This window comes from Loxodonta africana, chromosome X, assembly GCF_030014295.1.
Source record: "Loxodonta africana isolate mLoxAfr1 chromosome X, mLoxAfr1.hap2, whole genome shotgun sequence".
NCBI lineage: Eukaryota > Metazoa > Chordata > Mammalia > Proboscidea > Elephantidae > Loxodonta > Loxodonta africana.
In genome coordinates this window covers 178,222,545-178,235,157 of record NC_087369.1, presented here as the reverse complement: position 1 = coordinate 178,235,157, position 12,613 = coordinate 178,222,545, and the positions used below count along the sequence as shown (strand labels likewise).

General features: G+C 39.8%; 1 protein-coding gene across 10 annotated transcripts in view; it reads left to right on the top strand.

Annotated features, from left to right (window-relative positions):
* The window catches only part of TMLHE (trimethyllysine hydroxylase, epsilon), a 153,346-nt gene that overhangs the window by 67,259 nt on the left and 73,474 nt on the right, over nucleotides 1-12,613 (top strand). The window contains exon 1 of one of the 10 annotated variants that reach the window (XM_064277841.1): nucleotides 293-315. The exons of the other annotated variants lie outside the window; for them this stretch is intronic. The gene's annotated coding sequence lies outside the window, so the exon portion shown is untranslated. Of the gene's footprint in view, nucleotides 1-292; nucleotides 316-12,613 lie in introns of those variants that run through there. 10 annotated transcript variants of the gene reach the window in all.

Genomic DNA, 12,613 nt, shown 5'->3' with positions numbered 1-12,613 from the left:
AGCGGTTTTGAAACTGTGAATGGATACAGGAGCAGCAGCGACAGAGAAGTGGCAGCAACAGAACCAGGAGACCAGCAAAAGATAGTGCTGGAGCTGACCCATGGAGCAAGAGAGCTGAGTGCCTGTGTGCAGAGGGTTTCCTGGTGGAGTGGGATGCCTCAGGGCACCTATCGGTGGAGCTACTGAGCTTTGGAAAACTTACCCAGCAGGGCAGATACAGGTGTGAGGCCTGAGGAGCTGAGAGGCCAAGAAACCAGGAAGCAGAAACTGAAGAGACAAGGAACACAGGAAACCGAGCTGCCTCAGTCTCAAAAGGTATGGCCTGGACCTCTGGGGTTTCAAAGGGTGGAGCCATGGCCTCCAGTGTTTCTAAGGGTGGAGTTGCCACTCAGATGGAAAAACAAAATGGTGCACCTAAAGCCAAGGAAGCAGAGTTGCTTTCCCAGTGGGCCTGGAAGGCGAAGCTAAAGCCCAGAGTCAAGGGACCTCCACTCAGAATCCGGAGAGTGTGACCAATAACTAGAGTCTAGAGGGCAGGACCATTGTGTAAATTGTCTCAGAGAACAGAAGATTATTTTCACAGCCTTGAGGGCTGATGTAATGTGTTCTGCTGACTTGCTTCTTACCTGTTATGCATTCTTTTCCTCCAGTTTCTGCTGTTTGTAATGAAAATGTCTAGCTTGTGCCTGTTCTGCCATTATGCCTTTGGAAGCAGATAACTTGTATTCTAGATTTCACAGATGAAGAGGGATTTTTGGATTTTTGGACTTGGAGTTAAGATTTTTGCTATGATATGATGGGATGAATATGTTTTGCATGTTGCAAGAATATGATTTTTTAGGGGCCAAAGGATAGAATATCATGGATTGAATGTGTGTATTAATTTGGTTAAGCCATGATTCCCAGTATTCTGTGGTTCTCCTCCATTTTGTGATTGTAATTTTATGTTAAAGAGGATTAGGGTGGGATTATAAGATCCTTACCAGGTCACATCCCTGATCCAATGTAAAGGGAGTTTCCCTGGGGAGTGGGGAAAGGGAAACTAGCAAAGAGACATGGGAACCTCATACCACCAAGAAAGCAGCACCGGGAGCAGAGCGTGTCCTTTGGTCCCCAAAACTCCTTGACGAGGGGAATATTAATGAAGAGGACCTTCTTCCAGAGCCAACAGAGAGAGAAAGCCTTCCCCTGGAGGCGATGCCCTGAATTTGGACTTGTAGCCTACTAGACTGTGAGAGAATAAATTTCTCTTTGTTAAAACCATCCACTTATAGTATTTCTGTTATAGCAGCACTAGATAACTAAGACAATATCGTTAAATAATTTCCACATTCGATTGGGTCACCTTTCTTGGGAATAGGCATAAATATGAATCACTTCCAGTCGGTTGGCCAGGTAGCTGTCTTCCAAATTTCTCCTGGTATTCTCTGCTTTCATCCAGGATCCATCTGATACCAGCAGTGAGATCCCTGGTTCCACGTCCCTTTCTGAAACCAGCCTGAATTTCTGACAGTTCCCTGTCGATACACTGCTGCAGCCGCTTTTAAATGATCTTCAGCAAAATTTTGCTTGCGAGTGATATTAATGATATTGTTCAAAAATTTCCTCATTCGGTTGGATCACCTTTCCTGGGAATAGGCATAAATATCGATCTCTTCCAGTCAGTTGGCCAGGTAGCTATCTTCCAAATTTCTTGGCATAGACAAGTTAGCACTTCTAGTGCTGCATCTGTTTGTTGAAACATCTCAGTTGATGTTCCATCAATTCCTGGAGCCTTGTTTTTCACCAATGCCTTCAGTGCAGCTTGGACTTATTCCTTCAATACCATCGGTTCTTGATCATATACTACCTCTAGAAATGGTTGAATACTGACCAATTCTTTTTGGTATAATGACTCTGTGTATTCCTCTCATCTTCTTTTGATGCTTCCTGAGTCGTTTAATATTTTCCCCATAGAATCCTGCACTATTGCAACTCGAGGCTTGAATTTTTTCTTCAGTTCTTTTAGCATAAGAAATGCTGAGCGTGTTCTTCCCTTTTGGCTTTCTAGCTCCAGCTCTTTGCGCATGTCATTATAATATTTTACTTTGTCTTCTCAAGCTGCCCTTTGAAATCTTCTGTTCAGTTCTTTTACTTCATCATTTCTTCCTTTTGCTTTAGCTGCTGGACATTTAAGAGCAAGTTTCAGAGTCTCTTCTGACATCCAGTTTGGTCTTTTTTTGTTTCCTGTCTTTTTAACAACCTCTTGCTTTCTTCACATATAATGTCTACAACTTGTCTGGTCTTTGATCATTAGTGTTCAGTGTGTCAAATCTATTCTTGAGATGGTCTCTAAATTCAGATGGGATACACTCAAGGTCGTACTTTGGCTCTTGTGGACCTGTTCTAATTTTCTTCAATTTCGACTTGAACTTGCATATGAGTAATTGATGGCCTGATCCACAGTCGACCCCTGGCTTTGTTCTGACTGATGATATTGAGCTTTTCCAACATCTCTCCATAGATGTAGTTGATTTGCTTCCTGTGTATTCTATCTGGTGAGGTCCATGTGTATAGTTGCTGTTTATGTTCGTGAAAAAAGGTATTTGCAATGAAGAAGTCATTGGTCTTGCAAAATTCTATCATATGACCTCAGGCATCCTTTCTATCACCAAGGCCATATTTTCCAACTACTGATCCTTCTTCTTCGTTTCCAACTTTTGCATTTCAATCACCAGTAATTATCGATGCATCCTGATTGCATGTTCGATCAATTTCAGTCTGCAGAAGCTTTTAAAAATCTTCAATTTCTTCATCTTTGGCCTTACTGTTGGTGTGTAAATTTGAATAATAGTTGTATTAATTGGTCTTCCTTGGAGGCACATGGATTTTATCATATCACTGATGACTTTGTACTTCAGGATAGATCTTGAAATGTTCTTTTTGACAATGAATGCAATGCCATTCCTCTTCAAGTTGTCATTCCTAGCGTAGTAGACCATTTGATTGTCTGATTCAAAATGGCCGGTACTGGTCCATTTCAGCTCACTAATGCCTAGGATATTGATGTTTATGCATTCCGTTTCATCTTTTTTTAAAATTTTTACTGTGCTTTAAGTGAAAGTTTATAAATCAAGTCAGTCTCTCATACAAAAATTTATATACACCTTGCTATATACTCCTAAATGCTCTCCCCCTAATGAGAGAGCACACTCCTTCCCTCCCCTCGCTATTTTCCTGTCCATTCGGCCAGCTTCTGACCCCCTCTGCCCTCTCATCTCCCCTCCAGACAGGAGATGCCAACATAGTCTCATGTGTCTACTTGATCCAAGAAGCTCATTCGTCACCAATATCAATTTCTATCCCATTGTCCAGTCCAATCCCTGCCTGGAGAGTTAGCTTTGGGAATGGTTCCTGTCTTGGGCTAACAGAAGGTCTGGGAGCCATGACCACCAGGGTCCTTCGAGTCTCAGGCAGACCATTAAGTCTGGTCTTTTTATGAGAATTTGGGGTCTGCATCCCACTGCTCTCCTGCTCCCTCAGGGGTTCTCTGTTGTGTTCCCTGTTAGGACAGTCATCGGTTATAGCCAGGCACCATCTAGTTCTTCTGGTCTCAGGATGATGTAGTCGCTGGTTTATGTGGCCCTTTCTGTCTTTTGGGCTCATAATTACCATGTGTCTTTGGTGTTCTTCATCCTCCTTTGCTCCAGGTGGGTTGAGACCAATTGATGCTTCTTAGATGGCTGCTTGCTAGCGTTTAAGACCCCAGACACCACTCTTCAAAGTGGGATGCAGAATGTTTTCTTAATAGATTTCATTATGCCAATTGACTTAGATGTCCCCTGAAACCATGGTCCCCAGACCCCTGCCCCTGCTACGCTGGCCTTCGAAGCATTCAGTTTATTCAGGAAACTTACTTGCTTTTGGTTTAGTCCAATTGTGCTGACCTCCCCGTATTGTGTGCTGTCTTTCCCTTCACCTAAAGCAGTTCTTATCTACTATCTAATTAGTGAATGCCCCCTCCCACTCTCCCTCCCTCCCCCCTCTTGTAACCACAAAAGAATGTTTTCTTCTCAGTTTAAGCTATTTCTCAAGTTCTTATAATAGTGGTCTTATACAATATTTGTCCTTTTGCAACTGACTAATTTCACTCAGCATAATGCCTTCCAGATTCCTCCATGTTGTGAAAGGATTCATGGTTTCATCATTGTTCTTTATTGATGAGTAGTATTCCACTGTGTGAATATACCATAATTTATCCGTTGATGGGCACCTTGGTTGCTTCCACCTTTTTGCTATTGTAAAAAGCGCTGCAATGAACATGGCTGTGCGTACATCTGTTCGTGTAAAGGCTCTTATTTCTCTAGGATACATTCCAAGGAGCGGGATTGCTGGATCGTATGGTACTTCTATTTCTAGCTTTTTAATGAAGTGGCAAATCGAATTCCAAATTGGTTGTATCATTTTACATTCCTACCAGCAGTGTATAAGTTTTCCAGTCTCTCCACAACCTCTCCAACATTTATTATTTTGTGTTTTTTGGATTAATGCTGGCCTTGTTGGAGTGAGATGGAATCTCATTGTCGTTTTGATTTGCATTTCTCTAATGGCTAACGATCGTGAGCATTTTCTCACGTGTCTGTTACCTACCTGAATGTCTTCTTTAGTGAAGTGTCTGTTCATATCTTTTGCCCATATTTTAATTGGGTTGGTTGTCTTTTTGTAGTTGAGTTTTTGCAGTATCATGTAGATTTTAGAGATCAGGCACTGATCAGAAATGTCATAGCTAAAAATTTTTCCGGGTATAAATTCTCTTTTGGTGAAGTCTTTGGATGAGCATAGGTGTTTGATTTTTAGGAGTTCCCAGTTGTCTAGTTTCTCTTCTGCATTGTTGGTAATGTTTTCTATACTATTTATGCCAGGTATTAGGGCTCCTAATGTTCGCCCTGTTTTTTCTTCTATGATCTTTATTGTTTTAGATTTTATATTTAGGTCTTTGATCCATTTTGAGTTCGTTTTTATGCATGGTGTGAGGTATGGGTCTTGTTTCATTTTTTTGCAAGTGGATATCCTGTTATGCCAGCACCATTTGTTAAAAAGACTGTCTTTTCCACATTTAACTGACTTTGGGCCTTTGTCAAATATCAGCTGCTCATATATGGATGGGTTTATATCTGGATTCTCAATTCTGTTCCATTGGTCTATGTATCTGTTGTTGTACCAGTATCAGACTGTTTTCACTACTGTGGTGGTATAATAGGTTCTAAAATCTGGTCGAATGAGGCCTTCCACTTTGTTCTTGTTTTTCAGTATTGCTTTACTTATCTGGGGCCTCTTTCCCTTCCATATGAAGTTGGTGATTTGTTTCTCCATCTCATTAAAAAATGTCGTTGGAATTTGGATCGGAATTGCATTGTATCTATACATTGCTTTTGGTAGAATAGACATTTTTACAATGTTGAGTCTTTCTATCCAAGAGCAAGGTATGTTTTTCTACTTATGTAGGTCTCTTTTGGTTTCTTGCAGTAGTGTCTTATAGTTTTCTTTGTATAAGTCTTTTACATCTCTGGTAAGATTTATTTCTAAGTATTTTATCTTCTTGGGGGCTACTGTAAATGGTATTGATTTGGTGATTTCCTCTTCGGTGTTCTTTTTGTTGGTGTAGAGGAATCCAACTGATTTTTGTGTGTTTATCTTGTATCCTGATACTCTGCTGAACTCTTCTATTAGTCTCAATAGTTTTCTTGAGGATTCCTTAGGGTTTTCTGTGTATAAGGTCACGCCGTCTGCAAATAGAGGTAATTTTACTTCTTTCTTGCCAATCTGGATGCCCTTTATTTCTTTATCTAGCCTAATTGCTCTGGCTAGGACCTCCAGCACAGTGTTGAATAAGAGTGGTGATAAAGGGCATCCTTGTCTGGTTCCTGATCTCAGGGGGAATTCTTTCAGACTCTCTCCATTTAGGATAATGTTGAACATTGGCTTTGTATAAATGCCCTTTATTATGTTGAGGAATTTTCCTTCTATTCCTATTTTGGTGAGAGTTTTTATCATGAATGGGTGTTGAACTTTGTCAAATGCCTTTTCTGCATCAATTGATAAAATAATGTGATGCTTGTCTTTCGTTTTATTTATATGATGGATTACATTAATTGTTTCTCTAATGTTGAACCATCCCGGCATAGCTGATATGAATCCGACTTGGTCATGGTGAATTATTTCTTGGGTATGTTGTTGAATTCTATTGGCTAGAATTTTGTTGAGGATTTTTGGATCTACGTTCATGAGGGATATAGGTCTGTAATTTTCTTTTTTTGTGGTGTCTTTACCTGGTTTTGGTATCAGGGATATGCTGGCTTCATAGAATGAGTTTGGGAGTATTCCATCCTTTTGTATGCTCTGAAATACCTTTAGTAGTAGTGGTGTTAACTCTTCTCTGAAAGTTTGGTAGAACTCTGCAGTGAAGCAGTCTGGGCCGGGCTTTTTTGTTGTTGTTGGGAGTTTTTTGATTACCTTTTCAATCTCTTCTTTTGTTATTGGTCTATGTAGTTGTTCTACCTTTCTTTGTGTTAGTTTCGGTAGGCAGTGTGTTTCTAGGAATTCATCCGTTTCTTCTAGGTTTTCAAATTTGTTAGAGTACAATTTTTTGTAAAATCTAATATGATTCTTTTAATTTCAGTTGGGTCTGTTGTAATATCGCCCATCTCATTTCTTATTCAGGTTATTTGCTTCCTCTCCTGTGTTTCTTTTGTCAGTTTGGCCAGTAGTTTATCAATTTTGTTGATTTTTTCAAAGAACCAGCTTTTGGTCTTTTTAACTCTTTTAATTGTTTTTCTGTTTTCTATTTCATTTAATTCTGCTCTAATTGTTATTATTTGTTTTCTTCAGGTGCCTGAGGGTTTCTTTTGTTGCTCTCTTTCTATTTGTTCAAGTTGTAGGGATAATTCTTTGATTTTGGCCCTTTCCTCTTTTTGTATGTATGCATTTATTGATATAAATTCACCTCTGAGCACTGCTCTCTCTGTGTCCCAAAGGTTGATAGGAAGTGTTTTCATTCTTATTGGATTTAATGAATTTCTTTATTCCATCTTTAATGTCTTCTATAACCTGGCCTTTTTTGAGCAGGGTATTGTTGAGATTCCAAGTGTTTGAATTCTTTTCCCTGCTTTTTTCTGTTATTGATTTGCACTTTTATGGCCTTATGGTCAGAGAAGATGCTTTGTAATATTTCGATGATTTGGATTCTGCTAAGGCTTGCTTTATGACTTAATATGTGGTCTATTCTAGAGAATGTTCCATGTGCACTAGAAAAGAAAGTATACTTGGCTGCTGTTGGGTGGAGTGTTCTGTATATGTCTATAAGGTTAAGTTGGTTGACTGTGGAATTTAGATCTTCCATGTCTTTATTGAGCTTACTTCTGGATGTCCTGTCCTTCACCGAAAGTGGTTTGTTGAATTTTGCTATAATTGTGGAGCTGTCTATCTCACTTTCAGTGCTGTTAGAATTTGTTTTAGGTGTCTTGCTGCCCTGTCGTTGGGTTCATAAATATTTAATATGGTTATATCTTCTTGGTGTATTGTCCCTTTAATCATTATATAGTTTCCTTCCTTGTCCTTTCTGATGGATTTAATTTTAAAGTCTTGATTTTGTCAGAAATTAATATTGCCACTCCTGCTCTTTTTTGATTGTTGTTTGCTTGATATATTTTTTTCCATCCATTGAGTTTTAGTTTGTGTCTCTAAGTCTAAGGTGTGTCTCTTGTAGGCTACATATAGACGGATCGTGTCTTTTTATCTATTCTGCCACTCTCTGTCTCTTTATTGGTGCATTTAGTCCATTTACATTCACCGTAGTTATGGATAAGTATGAATTTTGTGCTGTCATTTTAATGTCTTTTTTGTGTTTTGTTGAGTTTCTTTTTCCCTCTTAATTTCTTTGTACTGAGTAGTTCATCTTTATATATTGTCTTTTCCTCTTATTTGTTGTTGTTGATTTTGTTTCTGCTGAGTCTCTATTTTTTTCTTGTATTTTATTTTGATGTGTAGGATACTTTGTCTCCTTTGTGGTTACCTTAATATTTACCCCTATTTTTCTAAATTTAAACCTAACTTTTATTTTTTTTATATCGCCTTGTCTTCCTCTCCATGTGAAAGATCTATGTCTACAGCTCTTAGTGCCTCTTTATTGTTTTAATGTTGTCTCCTTTTACATAATAGCATCACTGTTTCCCTGTTTTGAGTGTTTTTTATCGTGATTTATTTTTGTGATTTCCCTGTCTGGGTTACCATCTGATTGTTCTGTCCAGTGTTCTAGTCTTGGGTTGATACCTGATATTATTGATTTACCAACTAAAGAACTCCTTTTAGTATTGTTGTTTTGGTTTGGTTTTTATGAATTCCTTAAGCTTCTATTTATCTGGAAATATCCTAATTTCACCTTCATATTTGAGAGACAGTTTTGCTGGATGTATGATTCTTGGCTGGCAATTTTTTTCCTTCAGTTTTTTATATACGTCATCCTACTGCTTTTGCCTACATGGTTTCTGCCGAGTAGTCTGAGCTTATTCTTATTTACTCTCCTTTGTAGGTGACTTTTCATTTATCCCTAGCTGCACTTAAAATTCTCTATCTTTGGTTTTGGCAAGTTTGATTATATGTTTCGATGACTTTCTTTTAAAACCTACCTTATGTGGAGTTCGATGAGCATCTTGGATAGATATCTTCTCATCTTTCACAATATCAGGGAAGTTTTCTGCCAACAAATCTTCAACAATTCTCTGTGTATTTTCTGTTATTCTTCCCTGTTCTGGTACTCCAATCACTTGTAAGTTATTTCTCTTGATAGAGTCCCACATGATTCTTAGAATTTCTTTTTTTTTTAAGTTCTTTTATCTGATTTTTCTTCAAATATATTGGTGCCAAATGCTTTATCTTCAGTCTCACCAATTCTGCCTTCCACTTACTTAATTCTGCTCCTCTGACTTTCTGTTGAGTTGTCTAATTCTGTAACTTTATTGTTAATCTTCTGAATTTCTGATTGCTGTCTCTCTGTGGATTCTTGCAGCTATTTAAATTTTTCATTAGGTTCTTGAATAACCTTTTTAATGTCTTAAGCTGTTCTATCTGTGTGTTCCTTGGCTTGTTCTGCATATTGCCTAATCTCCTTCCTCATGTCTTGAAGGGTTCTGTTTAATATTCTTTTGTATTCTGCATCTGGTAATTGCAGAAAGGCACTTTCATCTAGAAGACCCCTTGATTCTTTGTTTTGAGAGCTTGTTGAAGCAATCATGATCTGTTTCTTTATGTGATTTGATATTCACTGTTGTCTCTGAGCCAATTATAAGTTATTATACTAGTTTTTTTAGTGTTTGCTTATTGTATCCTAGCTTCTTGTTTTGTTTTGTTTTGATATGCCCAAATGGGTTGCATGAATGAGCTAGCTTGATTGTTTCTGCCTTTGAAACTCTGACATCCTATACTGGATGGCTACAGCTGTTATCAGGTATATCAGTCTAGTAGTCCATTCACTTTTCTCGTATGGATTCAGCTCAGGTGTCCAGATAACTGGTCATCACGTATGTGGTACAGGTTCTGTCCTTCAGCCTTAGAGGGGCAGGGGTGATTGGTGTAGGTACCCATATCTGGTTGCAGCAGGGGTCACACTCTGAACAAGGCAGGGGGCAATGTCTCTGAGGAAAGCTCGTCCTTGTTCCCCAGAGCATACAGGTGGGTGGGTTCTGCAGACAGACCATGGGCACCCAGTGCTTGTGGTTGTAAGGACTGCGAGGTACCAGTTATCCCTGGACCCCTGTCACGGGTGGCTGGGTGACCTGTGTGGAGCCACCAGTCCATAGGCCCCTGATATGGGTGGGTGAGGACCCTGTTTAATTGGCAAAGTGGTGTCAAATATCAAACACCCACATCTCCATTGCACAGCTGAAACAGCTGTAGTCTGCCAACAAGGGCCTATTCTGAAATAGGCCCACACAGGTCCATGCAGGGGGAAAGTTATTGAAAGTCCATGGACCATTTATGCGTGGACAGAAGCTGCTTCTGTCCTGGGCTCCCCAGGTCAGTGGAGCTGGCAAATTATCTTTTCCCCCAATTGTGAATTTATTCCTTCTCCAAGGCCGGGAGAATGGTTCCTGGCACTTAGCAGGGTCTATCTCAGGCCCAGGGAAATCAACAGCCTCTGAAGCCAGCCTGGGGGCTGGAGGCACAGTAAAATATATGCACGTATTTAGCCTTTGCCAAGATCACCGTTCTTCTCTGGTTTTGGAGGTGTGAGTAGGCTGTGTGGCTGGCTGCTTCTCCCTGAGGAAACTGCAGCTGAACGCTACTACCAGCCTGCTGCAGCCACTCCCGGGAATGGTGCCTGAGGGATCTCAGAGATTCAGGTCCAGCAACTCCTCTCTGCTTCTGAACCGTCTCTCCCTCCCCCTGCCTCTCAGTCCATTTTCTAACTTTGCCTTTGATGTTCAGGGCTCCTACCTTGTCATAAATATAATCATTTCACTTGTTTTTTGGGGGGTCTTTGTCGTAAGAGGGATGGCCGGAAGTGTCTGGCCATTCCGCCATCTTGGCCCCACCTCACATTTCATTTTTGTTGATTTCCAATTTTCCTAGATTCATACTTCGTACATTCCACATCCCTATTGTTAATAGGTGTTTGTAGATGTTTCTTCTCATTTTGAGTCATGCCACATCAGCAAATGTAGTTCCTGAAAGCTTGAATCTTATCTACATCATTAAGGTCGACTCTACCTTGAGGAGGCGGCTCTTGTGCAGTCACCTTTTGAGAGCCTTCCAACCTGAGGGATTCATCTTCCAGTACTATAACATACAGCATTCCACTGCTTTGCATAAGGTTTTCACTTGCTGAGGGTTGCTATTAGTCAGAATCAACTGGACGGCACAATAACTACAACATACTCTAGTTGGTAAAGTTGTTTCTTACATGGATACAGGTTTACAATTCTGAAGCTTCTATACTATTATACCGGGATTGAACATATAAGTGAATGACAGATGCTGGGAGCCAGGTTTCTCACTATGGAAGATAATCAAGGGGAAAAGGCTAGAATGAATCACGTACTAGATTAGAGTCTGAGAAGTCAGTATGAACTCATGTTGAGCTTAATATAAATACAGGTGGATAGATATAGAAATAATTTGAAGTGTGTGCATATAACCAAAAAAAAAAACAAACCCAGTGCCGTCAAGTTGATTCCGACTCATAGCAACCCCATAGGACAGAGTAGAACTACCCCGTAGAGTTTCCAAGGAGTGCCTGGCGGGTTCGAACTGCCGACCCTTTAGTTAGCAGTCGTAGCACTTAACCACTATGCCACCAGGGTTTCCATATGTGCATATACACGGGTTAATATATTTCCAAGTTCTATTCACTGACAGGGTCTAGAAGCAATAACACCCTAATAGCAATGAACGTACTCATACCATTCTCCGGTAAAAGGAACCAAAGTCCTTGGAGAATGGCTGATTCCAGTGCTGGTGCAGTGAAAACACAAAATGAACTTGGAACATCTTGTAGTGCCATGAAGTAAGAGAGTGCTAGATAAGTAAATACACATACCCCACATTGATGGGGGAATGTCAAAGGAGCACAGGAAACAAATGAAAGAGCTCCCAGTGGTCAAAGGTAAAACCACTGAGCAAGAAAATACAGTGGTATTGGATTAATAACCCACAGTATAAAAGAAATATCCATGAGTCCATACTGATATAAATAAATGATTGAATAAACAAATGGGGAAAGTAGAGACAAATCTTTCACAGAGAAGAATTCCTAATAATTTATGTAGATACACTCCCCCCAAAGGAGATAGATCTTAACTCCCAAGCCCTAGAGTGTAGGCTGTGCTTAGTGATTTGCTTCCAAAGAGTAGAGGATAAGAAAGGGGAAGAAAGTAACTTTAAAGTGCAGAAACCTGACAAACACTGCCTTAGCCAAGTGTTCAAGGTTAATATAATCAGTGATAAATCATGTTGAAAGCATGTAACCTTGATAAGAGTGATGAGGATGGTACTTTATTTCTGTGGTCATTCTCTCAAAAACCCATAACCCAATCTAATCACGAGAAAAGCATCAGACAAACCCTAATTAAAGGACATTCTAACAAAATACCTGACCAGTGCTTCTCAAAACTGTCAAGGTTTGAGAAGGAAGGAAAAAATGAGAAATTGTTATAACCAAGAGGAGCCTAAGGAGACACGATGACTAAATGCAGTGTGGGTCCTAATGGGATTCTGGAAGAGAAAAAGGACTTTAGGGAAAAGCTCATTAAATCTGAATAAAGCATGGATTTTATTTAATAATAATGTATCAATATTGGTTCATTAGTTGTGACAACCATGATGTGTCTGTCTGTCTGTCATACTGTGGTAACTTGTGTGTTGCTGTGATACTGGAGGCTTCACCACCGGTATTTCAAATACCAGCAGGGTCAACCTTGGTGGACAGGTTTCAGCTGAGCTTCCAGACTAAGACAGACTGGAAAGAAGGACCTACTTCTAAAAAACTTGGCCAGTGAAAACCTTATGAATAGCAGCAGAACATTGTCTCATACAGTGCCAGAAGATGAGACCCTCAGGTTGGAAGGCCCTCAAAAGATGA